The sequence below is a fragment of the Loxodonta africana genome, chromosome 4, assembly GCF_030014295.1.
Source record: "Loxodonta africana isolate mLoxAfr1 chromosome 4, mLoxAfr1.hap2, whole genome shotgun sequence".
NCBI lineage: Eukaryota > Metazoa > Chordata > Mammalia > Proboscidea > Elephantidae > Loxodonta > Loxodonta africana.
Window position 1 is genome coordinate 65171034 of NC_087345.1, and position 15431 is coordinate 65186464.

The following is a 15431-nucleotide window of genomic DNA, read 5'->3' on the forward strand; positions in this document are numbered from 1 at the left end:
AGCAGCAGGAATAAGCCTCTGCAGTAGTTCTAACAGTGGCGGTAGCAGTGGTAGCTACCAAGAGAAATCAGCACCAGCAATGACAGAGTATTCATCACTGCTATAGCCATGACTGCAGAGAAAGCCCCAACAACTGGAGCAGTAGCTCTGAAGGTGTCCTGGTAGCAGAAGCAGTAGCAATATCAGCAGCAGTAATAATGGAATACATGGAATTTACCATGTACTGAGTACTGTTCTATATGCTTTCACATATATTATCTTGATTAATCTTCACAAGAATCCAATGAAGTAATTGTATAAATTTTATACCCATTTTACAGATAAGAAAGCTGACGTACACACAGATTAAGTAACTTGCCTAAGTTTACACAGTCGTAATGGGTAGAACCTGAATTTGAACCCGGGCAGTCTGGCTCCAGATCCATCCTCTTAACCACTACACTGGCAGTAGTAACGGAAATAGCATAAATCCTAAATTACAGTGTGAGGATTATGCTACAATTTATATACTTATTTCACAACCAGTGAATAAATTTTGAGTGATTCTGAAATTAGAAGAACAGAAGAAGAGGATGTGAAGTGATTTTCAAAAAGCCTCACAATTTAAAAACGGTCAGTTTCACAGTTCTCAACTTAAAACTATCTTAAAATAGCATCCTTTGCAAATGTTTTTGCGCCATTATTTCGTTATTTCTCAATAACGTGGCCTTACGCCTTTGTATGGAAACCCTGGTGCTGTAGTGGTTAAGAGCTATGGCTGCTAACCAAAAGGTCAGCAGTTTGAATCCACCAGGCACTCCTTGGAAACCATATTGGGCAGTTCTATTCTGTCCAATAGGGTCGCTGTGAATAGGAATCAACTCTTTGGCAATGGGTTTGTTTTTTTTGTTGTTGTTTGTTTTTTAATGCCTTTGTATGCTTGTCTAACTTTTTGATATCTTTTCTTGTGAATTCTTAAAATTAAAAGGCAGGGACCGTATCTGCTTAATTGGTCATAATCCTCAGCTTATAGGTGTACCTCCACATATTTAGGTGGTCAATTAATATTTGTGAGTGAATAAATAAAATAATAAGAAATAAAATTCCAGAATCCACCCTAAAAGCAAATGGAATTGTGTTGAGTCAGACACAGAACACTTCAACAAGAACTCTTTAATACTCATGACGACAGCAGCCAAGGAACTAAGAAAACTTAAATGTTGTTGATGCTTTAAATCTTTTTTTGATTCTGTTTTACCTTCTTTAATCTCATATTTTATAAGTTGTAAGCTAAACACAAGTTTAGTTTACAATGTAGGTTTTTAATATTTAATCTGTTTTTTTATGTACACTTATAGCTATCCTTATAGAAAAAGCCCCTTTGCTCCCTAGAAAGTTATAATTCAAGGTGGAATAAGAACAAAAACAAAAATCACTCCAATGCATTAATAAAATTTTATGTTTTGGAAGATGAGACGTTGAGTCTTGGACAAAATACATGACCCTAACATATATGTGAACTCTTGTGTCCTTTTTAATGATTGCAGACTGCAAGATGTGGCAAAATTAGAAGCAAATATAACTTGAATACAAAAGCACTTAAATGGAAAAAAAAAAAATGCCCTCAAAAGTTATCTCAGAACTTTTTTGCTTAGGGTTTCAAGCTGAAGTTTTGGTGATATGACTTGATTTAATTTCCAAGTCTCTTATCTGTAGTTTATTCTTGTTACTGCAGTTGCTACTGGTTTTTCACTTGTACACAGGAAACTGCAGTGCCAATCAATTTTGTTCCCAAGGTGACAGGAAACCCTGGTTGGTCAGATGTTGATTGTGCTTGCTGTTCATGCTCCACCCATCATATTTTCTTCCCTTTTGGCTGAACTTAAGACGAATTAATCAGTGGTTGACATCTGGCAGACAGCTTTTGTGTCTTCTCCATGATTTGTTGACCTGCACAGCAACAGAGTCAAAATTCAGTGCATAAAACTTGTAGACATGATATCTAATGCTGCCAAGAATCACTTCTATGGGCTTGCATAGAAGGCCCATCTTTCAGCTTTTTAATTGAAAATGTGAATATTCTCAAGTAATCAAACATCTGTTGAATAAATATTTCACCTTCTTTATGATAGTGACTGGCTTACCTCACCCTATTGTAAATTCCAGATACGAAATGTGAAACAGGGGACAAGGACGAGCTCAAGGAATGTTAAGCTTTTTAACAGGTCTTTGCTTTTTGTGATTACTCTTCAGCCACCTGCATATTTTCTTCAAGCTAAGTCCTGTCCCACATAAACATATCTCTTATCACTGAACACTCAGAGAAAATGCTGGTACCCAGAACATGACAGATAACTCATAATGAAAAGCTAAGCATAGAATCAAGCCAGATGACCTTCCCATTCTCAAAGCCAAATTTCTTTGGAGTCTCCTCTTTCAAACACATGGTTTATGACTCTATAAAAAGAAAAATTACAAACTGTGCTATTGCCTAGTGAACTGTTTTCAGAACTCATTAGTTTTAAGGACAATGGTACCAAAGCGTACATCTGATTTTATCAGGACTAGAAAAAAAAAAAAAAAATTTTTTTTTTTTTTTAGTGATAGTAGAGATCATGGGAAATGTACAAGAAATATTTTTTCTCTGTATAGGAAGATGAAGGAAGGTAACAATGCAAGAAGGTGAGATTCAGATAAACCTAAAAAGGGCAGGTATATTGGACCGGATAAGCTTTTCCTGTTCATAAAATGTCCCGTGTTCTTAACACAGGAAAGGCATTCTTATTCACCTGAGGTATTCGTGAATCCTAGGTACAGACCTAAAAGTACCCTGGGTTGTGGTGGTAAGAAGCCAGGAAAGAAGGGGGTAGGAGTGGAAGCGTCCAGTCCATGGCGGGCCCATAACGAGGCCAAATTTCCCCAAAGATACCAGAGTCTCTAGCCATTTATTTATCCATTTCTCACTTATTGTGAGACGGATAATCTTGGTTGTATGTCTATGCTAGTTTGTTGTTAAGACTTAAAATTTCCCACCAAAATTTGGATACATTTAAGACTGTGGCTGGTTCAGGCCATAGAGTCACCAAAGAATTGGTAAATATGCTTGTTGAGAGCTTTCTGCTCTATCTGACCCTGTTAATGCCTACACTCATCCAACTTCCCTCCCAAAGAGCACTTTCCTAGATGTATTAGAAAGGAGAATTTTGATCCAATTTTATTTATTCACAACACTTTCTTCTATGGAGGGGCTAGGCCTATGGAATAAAGACACAGGCTAGACAAAGTATGTAGTGTTTTGAATTTTATACATTTTGCAGAGCCGTAATTCTTGTTTTACCAATAGTCAAGTAGGAAAAAAACCCAAGACACTAAATAAATATTTTATAATCTGTCAGGGAGACTTGGCATCTGTCAAGGCCCTATAAGAAATCTGGTAGGGAACCCAAATAGTATCTTGCCGCAAACTTAAAATGCACTTAAAATATCTTGAATAATCTCCCTACATCCCCATATTAGTTCTCATTTTGAATTGTATGACTATCTATTTTGACAGGAGCTATTTGGCTGCTTGCCTGGTCTTCTTTCCACTCGCTGTTCCATTGGCAGTGGAAAGGAGTGGGCCCAGTGGGGGGTGGGTGCCAACTATTATTCACAATGGTGGGTGCCCCTTGGGAGATGCTACACCAAGGTGGATGAGTTATCTATTCCTGGACAGCAGTTTTACTTTGTGCCACGTTACCTGACTCCTATTCTGATCCAAACTGTTCCCTAAATTGTCTTAGCATCATTTCTAACCTACATCATTTCCCATTGAAGGCTTTAGGATATTTGGCAGTACTACGCCTAAGCTAGAGCTTTTTGTAGGGCATCCAAGCAATAGAGATAACAATGGGTAAATGTCTGCAAGGCATTTCTTTCAGAGACATATGGATAGTGTGTTCTTCTGGATGATCTCATTTATGTAACACATGCATTTTGAATAACTGAACCTCTGTTGGCATGCTTAGAATGGAAAGCATTGCTTATGGGCAAGTCCTACCCAGTAGAGAACTAAATCTGAACTCTAACCTTAACCCAGATTGAATAAGTTGTTGGGGTCAAAATAAAAGGGGAAAATAGTAAGATTATTTTATTTGGCATAGTCAAAAAAAAATTCAAATATAGGATAATATTCCAAAGCCTAATATTGGTACCAATAAGGAAAAATATACAAGAATAAATATACCTCTCTGTGGAGAGAAAAGAGCCTAGAAAAGTCTTAACAAAAACTGCTATGTGCCAGGCACTGTAAGAAATGCTTTACATATGTAATATCAAAAATGGGAAAACTAAGACACAGATATTTAAGTAAACATCCAAGGTCATGGAGCCCATAAATTGCAGAGGTGGGATTTGAGCCCAGATCTATGTGCCACCAAAATTCACACTCTTTGCTCCTTCCTGCCTTTCCTGAATACCCAAGGCAATTCTTGTTTTCACCTTCTTCTTGTACAAAACTGGATTATATTTAATTTTTTAAGTGGAGAAATAGAAGCACTCAAAATAAAATCATTTGTTCATAAATTGATTCCATTAGAAGAGCTGAGGGTGCTGCATTTGTCCTCTAGATGGCGCCTGTGCGCCGCTAACGTCTAGACGGAGGCGGTTTCAAGGTCAAAAGTAGGTTATGCTTTTGCTTTTCCACGGATATTTAAGTAGCTTGTTTCTTTGTCCCCAAAAATCCTGCTGGAGATATTAGTTACCATTTTAGGATTTAAAAGCTAAAACACATAAACAAGGAATGGGCTATGTAAAAAAAAAAAAAAAAAATGTAACAATCCTAAAATTGACAGGGAGTAGTTTTTTTTTTTTTTTTTTTTTTAGTAGAACCCTTGTTTCCCGGGGGTCCCTTACTGCCATCCATAAGAGGCAGTCTCTGGAGGGATGCTGTAGATGTTCAGACCGCAAATGCATTCCACAGGGCTTCTTGGCTACAGAGTCTGTGGTCTTCAGAAGATTCTCATTTGCTATCAGCCAGAAGTTCTTTTTATTTCTTCTTTGTTAGCAATGATAAAGATACGAAATTAATCAAATTTGAGTGCTTAAGCCTTTGCAATTTAGTTAGGGAGTTTTATAAGTTCCAGAGAGCCCTAGTGACACAGTGGTTAAAGCTATGGAGTGCTAACCAAAAGGTCCGAGGTTCGAATCCACCAGCCCCTCCGGAGGAAAAAGATGTGGCAATTTGCTTCTGTAAAGATTTACAGCCTTGGAAACCCAATGGGGCAGCTCTGCTCTGTCCTATAAGGTCACTGTGAGTCCAAATTGACTCGTCAACTGTGGGTTTTATAAGTTCCAGCAGGATTTGTACTGAAAAGGGATTTCTGTGATAAAGCCCAATTTTACTGTAGAAATGATCTGCAGGAAAAGATGGGGGCAGGGGGCCTGGTAAAGTTTGCATTCATGAACCCTGGGTTCCCGTAATGCTGCAAGTCTTATCGAGGGCCATCCAGGAGCTAGTTGGCAGTACATTAGAAAGCATGATGAGAAGAGGGAAAGCTGAAATGGCTCTCATGTCAGCTGTTTTCCTTCACAGGATACTGGGTGATTCCTGTCCTAACCAGATACTGATTACTTAAAGCTTAGCCCAAGAATTCTTGTCAAAAACGATTTCCGTAGTATATTTTGACTTGCTGAGGTCTGAAGAACTTTTGGAATTTGTTAGGTGTGGACCTGAACTCCAGGAACTGGCCAATAGTATTCAGTTAATGAGCTCTATCCATTTGAACAGATTGTCTTAAGCACCTCATTTTTTATCTCATCACAGTTCTGAATGCCCTCATCTGACGTGGAGACTATGGGTGGGTAATTTAGATGAAGGAAAGCGAAAAAAGTTCAAAGGACTTACCTTCAAATTGTTTTATAGTATTTCCAACATATACAAACTAGTATAAATATATTTTAATCTACAAATTTATGTCTTCTTATATTTTACTGTTATAATTGCATTCTCACATCTTAGAAGTATTTCACCTCATCTACAATAGAAACAAACTCAAAATATTCAAATTATTGCAGACCATTTTTTTTATTGTGAGTAAATTTTCTTCACATGAAATACAAAGGATTAATGTAGGCTTCAACTTTTTAAAATAATCTAACGGGTATTCAGTTCACAATGGAAGACACAAAAACGACGTTTGTTTGCATGTAAAGCAGTGGTCCGTTAAGTTTTGTTTTGTTTTTTTAAACCTTCCAGTATATCTTCCAGTGTTAAGGTTTTACAGTACTTTCTTTTTCAAATGTCTAGCTGTCACGACACAATTCCATATTCTACAAGTAATATAATATTTACATTATAAAATAACATTTTCTAAAACTCATTTTGTCCTGATTCAAGCCATTAATATTTGAGAGGCTTTTGACATGCTATGGCTCCATTGGATTTTTTAAAAGAAGTTTTTATTTTTTATTTCGTAGCATGGATCCCTATTCCTGCCACAGATCAATAAGCATTATTCCAGGAATGTCAGGTTTTATCTTATATTTGTTTAGTATGTAGTGAAAGCAAATGTGATTGTTTTTCTTTTGAAAACAGTTGTGATAAACAGGAAAAACACAATTCACTTTTAGTCAGTCTTGGAAATCCCTGTAAACAGAGGTTATTTCCCTCCCCATGTCTCCACATCCCTGCCATATGTGGAAGACACACATGGATGCATAGAAGGAACTGAAATTAGGCCAATTATGTTCCACCTTGTTAGGGTTGCCAGGCATTCTGTATATACAGGACATAGCTTATATTTAATGGTTTTGTCCTGCTTACTGTATTTTGTCAGGATACCCTACATGTCCTGTATTCAACTTTTTTCCTTAAATTACAAAAATTTGACAGAGCTTTTTTTTTTTTCCCACATCTAACTGGACATCTTGGACTTCTGTTTGCTAAATCTGGCAGCCCTAAATCTTGACACTCCTTGTTAGTCTTTCAATAATTCAACTCTTTAATATATTCTTTGAATCCACTTTTATCATCAGAAATTAACGAGTTTAGAATTAAGAGTTCCTAGAGCCCTGGAGGAGCCCTGGTAGTGCAGTAGTTAAGAGCTATGGCTGCTAACGAAAAGGTCAGCAGTTCAAATCCACAAGGCACTCCTCGGAAACCCTATGGGCCAGTTCTGTTCCATCCTGTGGGGTCAATATAGGGTTGCTGTGAGGTGGAATCAACTCAGTGACAATGGGTTTGGTTTGGTTTAGAGCCCTGGTGGCACAGTGGTAAAAGCTTGGCTGCTAACCAAAAGGTTGGCCGTTCAAATCCATCAGCCACTCCTTGGAGACTCTGTAGGGCAGTTCTGCTCTGTCCTATAGGGTCGCTATGAGTTGGAATCAACTTGGCGGCACTGGGTAGATAATGGGTAGTATAGTTTAGGGCCACTTAAGATGTTCATACAGCAGTTAGTTGGCATTAAAAGTCACTCTAGTCTTACATTGTCCATTTAGTTGAAAAGGCGATACTTTTTTTTAAGTTTTATTCATTATTACATTATTCACAGAAATATGATTTGCGGACTTAATAAAAATGAATATCTCAGATTAAAAGTTGTCTAGATAAATACTGGGGACATTGGTGGTTCAGTAGTAGAATCCTCACCTTCCATGTGGGAGATTTGGGTGCAGATTCCACCCAGTGCCCCTCATGCATAGCCACCACCTGTCAGTCAGTGGTGAATTGCATGTTGCTATGATGCTGAGCAGGTTTCAGCAGAACTTCCAAACTAAAATGGACTAGGAAGAAAGGCCTGGCAATCTGTCCTAAAACCAGCCAATGAAAACCCTGTGAATCACAATGGTCCAACCTGCAACCAATCATGGGGATGGTTAGGACCGGGTAGCTTTTTTGTTCTGTTGTGCACGGGGTCACCATGAGTCAGGGGCCAACTTGATGGCAGCTAACAACAGCAACAGATAAAATTAGAAGTTCTATGTTAAAAGATATCTGGTGAAAAGAAATAGTGAATTGATTTATAAATTAATACCTGAGAGATAATCACTTGTTAGAGAAACAAGGAATATTTTTGTAACTGTTGTTTAAAAGCCTGTGTTTGCATGTTCCCCACTGCCATCTGCCTTGGAGAAGTGCTGTTGAATATATTAAATTTAGAGCTTTTTAATTTTTTCCTTATAGCCATAGAAGTCATTTGGGTGGCAAATTCTTGCAGTGAAAACCTAATGATTACCAGTTGCCAATCTAGAGGGCAGATTGAAGTATGTTCAGTGGTAGACAGAAATGTTATTTTAAATAATTTTCATAATTAATGATTAAATACTGATACTGTAGATACAGGGAAACCCTGGTGGCCTAGTGGGTAAGAGCTACAGCTGCTAACCAAAAGGTTGGCAGTTCGATTCCACCAGGCACTCCCTGGGAACTCTGTGGGACAGTTCCACTCTATCCTGTAGTGTTACTATGGAGTCAGAATTGACTCGACGGCAATGGGCTAGATACAGGTAGTCCCCTGGGTTACGGGCTCCGACTTACAGAGTACTTGTACTTACCCTCTAATGTTGTGTAAATTTTCCCTCACTTTGAAACGATTGAACCAACCAACAATTACTGTATCACAATCATCTTCACTTGCTGCGCGTGCAGCTTTTAAAGCTTTGAAAAGTCTTCAAGCCTAAAGTAAAGCTAAATAAGAGCTATATATGTACCTGTTGCAACTCACCTACAAATTTGGCTTAAAGACACATTGAGGAATGGATCTGGCTCATAACCCGGGGACTGCCTGTATTCTGTTGCAGCTTCTCAAGTGCCTTCTTGTTCTTTTTGGATGCCATCAAGTCAGTTCTGACCCACAGTGTGTTAGTCATCTAGTACTGCTGTAACAGAAATACCACAAGTGGATGGCTTTAACAAAGAGAAATTTATTCTCTCACAGTCTAGTAGGTTACAAGTCCAAATTCAGGAATGTCAGCTTCAAAGTAAGGCTTTCTCTCTCTGTCGGCTCTAGAGGAAGGTCCTTGTCCTCAATCTTCCCATGTTCAAGGAGCTTCTCAGGCGTAGGGACCCCGTGTCCAAAGGACATGCTCTGCTCCTGGTGCTGCTTTCTTGGTGGTATGAGATCCCCGACTCTCTGCTTGCTTCTCTTTCCTTTTATCTCTTGAGAGATAAAGGGTGGTGCAGGTCAAACCCCAGGAAAACTCCCTCCACATTGGAACAGGGAGGTGACCTGAGTAAGGGTGGTGTTACAATCCTACCCTAATCCTCTTAACATAAAACTACAATCACAAAATGGAGAACAACCACACAATACTGGGAATCATGGCCTAACCAAGTTGATACATACATTTTGGGGGGGACATAATTCAATCCATGACACACAGTCACCCATGTGACCCCATGTGTCCCATAGGGTTTTCTAGGCTATAATCTTTATGGGAGGAGATCACCAAGTCTATCTCCCATGGAGCCACTGGATGCATTCAAACCACCAATCTCCTGGGTAGCAGCCGAGTGCTTAACTGTTGTGCTGTAAGGGTTCCTTTTATGTGCCTTACTATCTTGTATATTCAAAGCAGTTCAGAGAAGCTACCACATACATGGATAAGTTTAGATAATTGAAGCAGTGATATCAAAGTGGGGTGTCTGCACTCCAGGGAAGGTGCAGAATCACCTACTGGGGTATAAAAAGAAAATATTAGAAAACCTATTTATATTTGTTTTTACCTTGCCTTGTTTCTATTTCAATATTTGTAAATGTTTTATAATCAGAAGTACATGAGATAATTTATAAATAAATAAACTTCACTGAAGATGTGGTTAACTTTTTTTTTTACTTATAGTGGTGAATAGTAGGAAAAAAATGGAAAATAACTGATAATTCTACCGAAAATGACAGAGAAATTTATTGTGTATATAGTAGGCTTAAACCAAGTGTTTTTTAGCTTGTCTATAATTATAAAAAAAAAATTTTTTTTTAATAATTCCATTATTCTAATAGTGCTATCCTTTATAAATACTTAGAAGGTGATAAAAAGGGAAATAAAAGGTGTGAAGAGGTTGCATTTTGTAATGTCTTGAATAACAAAGAAAATTTATGTTTGCCGTATTCAATATATAGGATAAACTTACATTAAAACTAACCCACCAACTATACCTCTCATACTTGTTCCTAGAGATATATGTGCACAAATAAGCAGAGCTATTTTTATAATACTAGAATGTCCATTACAACATTGTTTGTAATAGCAGAAGGAATTGGAAATGAATATCTGTTGTAAATTGAACTGTGTCCCCCAAAAATGTGTGCCAACTTGTTTAGTCTATGATTCCCAGTATTGTGACAGTGTCCACCATTTTGTCATCTGATGTGATTTTTCTACGTGTTGTAAATCCTACCTCTGTGATATTAATGAGGTGGAATCAACGGCAGTTATGTTAATGAAGCAAGACTCAGTCTACAAGATTAGGCTGTTTCTTAAATCAATCTCTTTTGAGATATAAAAGAGAGAATTGACAATAGAGACAGGGAGACCTCATACCACCAAAAAACAAGAGCCAGGAGAATAGCAAGTCCTCTGGACCTGCAGTCCCTGTGCTGAAAAGCTCCTCAACCGGGGAAGATTGATGACAAAGACCTTCCTCCGGAGCCAACAGAGAGAGAAAGCCTTCCCCTGGAGCTGGCACCCTATCTCTCTGCTTCCTAGACTGCGAGAGAATGAATTTCTCTTTGTTAAAGCCATCCATTCGTGGTAGTCCCATTATAAGACAATATCTATTAATAGATATGTACAGATATTATTGCATAATTATTATTTATGAAATCTACATTGTGCCATTACATGTACTGATGAGACAAATTCTCTAAGATGTAAAGTGAGGGGGAAAGTTCCAGAACTCTATAGAATTTTATGAACCAATTTATATTAAAAACCATATACATGTTCCTCTGTGTAAATGCATAGATAATTTCTGGAAGGGTACAGAAGAATATGACCAGTGTTGAGCTCTGAGAATTAGAATCAGAAAATCAGGAAATGAGAGGAACTAAGGCAAAGGAAGGAGGCCTGATGGCACAACATGGTTAAGTGCTCTACTGAACCAAAAGGTCAAAGGCTGGACCCATCTGGCGCTCCACCGGGGAAAAGACCTGGCGATCTGATCCCATAAAGATTTCAGCCTGGGAAACCCTATGGGGCAGTTCTACTCTGTCGTATAGGGTTGCTAAATATATAACCAAGAAAAATGAAAACATATGTCCACATAAAAACTTGTACATGGATATTGATAGTAGTAGTATTAATTATAGCCAAAAAAGTGGAAACACCCCAAATGTCTATCAACTGATATATGGAAACAAAATATGGTTTATCCATCAATGGAATGTTAATCAGCCAGAAAAGAAATAAAATGCTGATACATGCTACAACATGGGTGAACCTTGAAAATATTATGCTAAGTAAAAGAAGTCAGACACAAAAGACCACATATAGTATGATTCCATTTATATGAAATGTCCAGAATAGGCAAATACACAGAGATAAAAAGTAGATTAGAGTTGCCAGGGGCTAGAGGGAGGAGGAACGGGGAGTTACTGTTAATGGTACAGGGTCCCTTTTGAGGACTTGAAAATAATCTGGAGTTAAATAGTGGTGAGTTGTATAACCTCGTAATATATAAAAACTACTGAATTATATACTTTGAAAATGTGAATTTTATGATACGTGTATTATACCTTAGTAAAAAATTAGAAAAAGTATATAGAATTTTAATTTTACATCAAACTGTTGGCTGTTTCTAGAAAATTAGTTAGACATTGCTTTTAGCACTTTTTCATTTTCTTTGATTTGGTTGAAGCATGCTAATTTAGAACATTTTTATTTTTGGAAAAGCAAAGGGATATATTTCCTACAAGTATAAAAGTGTCCTTTACATGACAAATTTCGTTCACTCTTAAAAAAGTGTATGACATTACACATTCCAGAAATATTTATTTTTTACCAGTCCATCTGCTCTTTGGATATAATGTAGATAATAAAGTACAGTATCTGAAGTAAAAATTCTCTGCTTTGTCTGGTATGCATGATATCTTGACTTGGGTCAATGGCTATTTGATTTTAATAGTTATCTTGTAATTATTCCATCTGGCAGTGAGGGAGAGAAGACACAGAAAAAAATGAATTTTTATAAATGGCATCAAGGCAACAAATCCCAGTTAGTAGAGGGGAAAAGCTTATTTTAACTATTGGCAACTATGTTCAATAATTCATATTTAAATATCTATCCTTGTACTAGGCTTCACTGATAACATGATTGTGTATTTACTTTGGCAAGAACTTGGTCATGGAGATCAAATCAAGTGTTCCTCTCTTCACTTATCGCTATCACAGCTCTCCCAGGTAATTGATGTTTTCCTTCCACCTGAGGAGTACTGGTACTTTAAATACAATTCACAGCCACAGGACAACCTAGCAAAACCATTGACTCCCCAGTGGCCAAAAGGAAGCAACTCCCTATTCTGATATTCCAAGGTGAAAGGCCAGTGACTTTCAGAGCGCAATAGTCATGATTGGATTTCTGGGTGTTATACTTTTAAACAAACACAGAGTGTATATTTAAATAAATTACTGTTCATGGATAACATCTGGGGAAATTCTGGAGACAGTGAATTTTCATAACTTTGACTGAGTTCATTTTAGGTAAAGGTAGACCTTGATGTGACCTTGCTAATGAATTTAGATATCTATTTCTTATATCAAAAGACTAAGATGGAAATGTTGTTGTGTGTCTTTGAGTTGACTCTGACTCACAGCAACTTTAAATGACAGAGTAGAAATTAGAGTTTCCTAGGCTGCAGTCTTCACAGGAGTAGATAGGTCTTTCTCCTTCGAAGCGGGTTGGGTTCCAACCGCCAAGCTTTCAATTAGCAGCCGAGCACTTAACCGTTTTGTCACTGGAGCTCCTTAAAATGGAAATAGGGCAAGTCAAAACACCATAAAGTTTACTGTTCTCACTAAGATTCAGCTGTTTATCTTGATTAAATGCTCTTTGGGTTGTTGCAAGCCTTTGGTTATTTTCTAGAGTTCTAAGAATGTTGATTTTGTCCATTTTTTGCCAGTGTTATCTTTGCTTTTTTCTAGAGTTGTAAGAATGTTGATTTTGTCCTTTTTTTTGCCAGTGTTATCATTACATTTATAGAGGACCAGATTTTTGGGAGTCCTTTCTTTGTCATTCCAGAAGTTCTCCCCCCCCGCCCCACTTTGAAGTGAATGTGAGTTTTGGAAGCAGTAAAAAATCGATTGGTGTCTTATCTGGTGAATTAGTTGATCAAACTGAATAGAACTAGTTTGGTGACAAATTATTTGGACTTCAAAATAGTGAATTTGGATTTCTTCTGTGGTCATTAACAGCTTAAATACAGAAGAAGGATGCCAAAAGAAGTTTTGAGCAAGGACAACTTTGTGAGCCATGTCAGATCTGAACACATGTCAGATGATAAATCCAAATAAAGATAGGGTGTGTTTCCAAACATCTTTTGGAATTATCTTCAGTCCCATCCATCCATTATTATAATCTTCTTATGGTATAACTAAAATCTTTATTTGGATAAAAGTCTCTGGTACTTCTCTGAGATTTTGTCATTTGGTTCTGTACCATTTATTTATCCTCATTTTTTTTTTTAAGTCTTGCTTTCACCTAGTTACATAGAGATCCAAATCAGACTGGCTACTACCTAGTGGCATGGTTGAGATTCTAATTACTGAAAATCTTCAATATCTACAATTGTGTGAAGCTCTAAATTTAAAGAACAAAGAGTTGTTCAGCCATATTTCTATAGCTCTTGCCCTGTTCCCACTTATGACAACACAGTTCCATTCATGCAAGGATTTCAAGAGTACGTGCTTACTCTAACATAAATTTGCACTGCTGAATGTCAGGCACATAATGCCTGATAATCTGTGCCGGGGCGATAGGAGGAAGTTTACCCACCTGTCTGACTTTGTAGAGAGGAAAATCTTACAGGCTGAAGCTTCTGAGAAGAATTCTCCAAGTAGTGAAAATTTCTCCTTTCCGTGATTAATTCCTGAAATGCGTTAACGACATTCACCCTAGGTGCAGCCAGAGCTGTAAATACCTACTTACTGCTTTACCTTAGTTTTACACTTAAATCTCCTTACACATATATTTATAAATAACAGTTGTATTGCTTTATAGCTATATTTCACTCTGCACTATGGAGGTATAAAATTCTGCCTTCACTGTTACTTCAAAAAAAGCAGCCTGAAAGTAAAAGACAATTACGTTTTCCTAAGGATTGCAGGATTTGACTTAATAAACATGGGCTGCAAAAAAATGGCTGTTAAAAAAAAAAAAACCCTGAAGGATATGAGCAGTTGTATATTTTTAGATGATTCACGTTTTATCTGAGCCCCATAGGGTTGCTATGAGTCAGAAGAAACACGACAGTGGGATTTTTGTGGATCATCATAATCATATGTGTAATTTCTAGTCTGGAAAGTAAATGAATATATTTAATTTACTTGTAATGTTCAGCATTGAAAGAGTTCTTTAGTAGTCGATTGCTTGAAGAGACAGGGAGTTATTCATTGTATTGTGCTGCTTAGAAAATACCAAATTGTGTGTGTGTGTGTGTGTGTGGTGTCTATGCTGAATGCAAAGAAAAACTCTCATTTCTGAAAGAATAGTTTATTCATTGTGACTTATTAATGTTTCTTCAGCATCATCTTTTTCTTGAGGACTAAAATTAGAGCTCTCACCATTTTGTTCTTTTGTTGAAAGGGAAACAGCCTCCTCACCATGAGTGACAGTCAAAACAATACCAAATGCCAAAAAAGTAAATAAATAAATCATACTTGGTTACAAAACAAAAGTCTGCTTTTTTTCTTACTCATGAATAAAATCACCACGTTGATGTTAGGTGCTGTCAAGTTGATTCCAACTCATAGCAACCCTACATACAATAAAATGAATCACCATAGATTTTAAAAATGTTAATACTTACATTTTGGTGATATTTAAATAAAATTCTGATAGTACAATTTATTGTACTTGGATTAGCATGGCTTCTCCAGTCTAAATTTTCAAACTCTTATCTAACATGATCCCCCCAATTCCCCTACTTTCAGAAGGTTTGGAAAAGCCGTCAGAACACGGTTACACCGAGCATTACCCTAACCAATTCATTTGCAGCCATTTATCCATTCAGTCAACAAAAATGTTGCGTTCCCTGCACACAGGGTTGAAGAAAGAGAAAGGATTAATGCCAAAGTCTGCCCTCAAGGAGTTCACACTTTAGTGTGAATCACTTCTACTTAATATGGTATATATCCCGATATACCTGTTGCCATCCCTTGCCGTCAAGTCGATATCAACTCATAGTGACCCTGTAGGACAGAGTACAACTGCTCCAAAGAGCACCTGGTGGATTCGAACAGCCACCCTTTTGGTTAGCAGC

At 37.3% G+C, this 15431-nt stretch overlaps 1 protein-coding gene across 4 annotated transcripts in view; it reads left to right on the forward strand.

Moving 5' to 3' along the window:
• PTPRR (protein tyrosine phosphatase receptor type R) overlaps window positions 1-15431 on the forward strand; it is a 166279-nt gene that overhangs the window by 41494 nt on the left and 109354 nt on the right. The gene's annotated exons all lie outside the window — the stretch shown is intronic.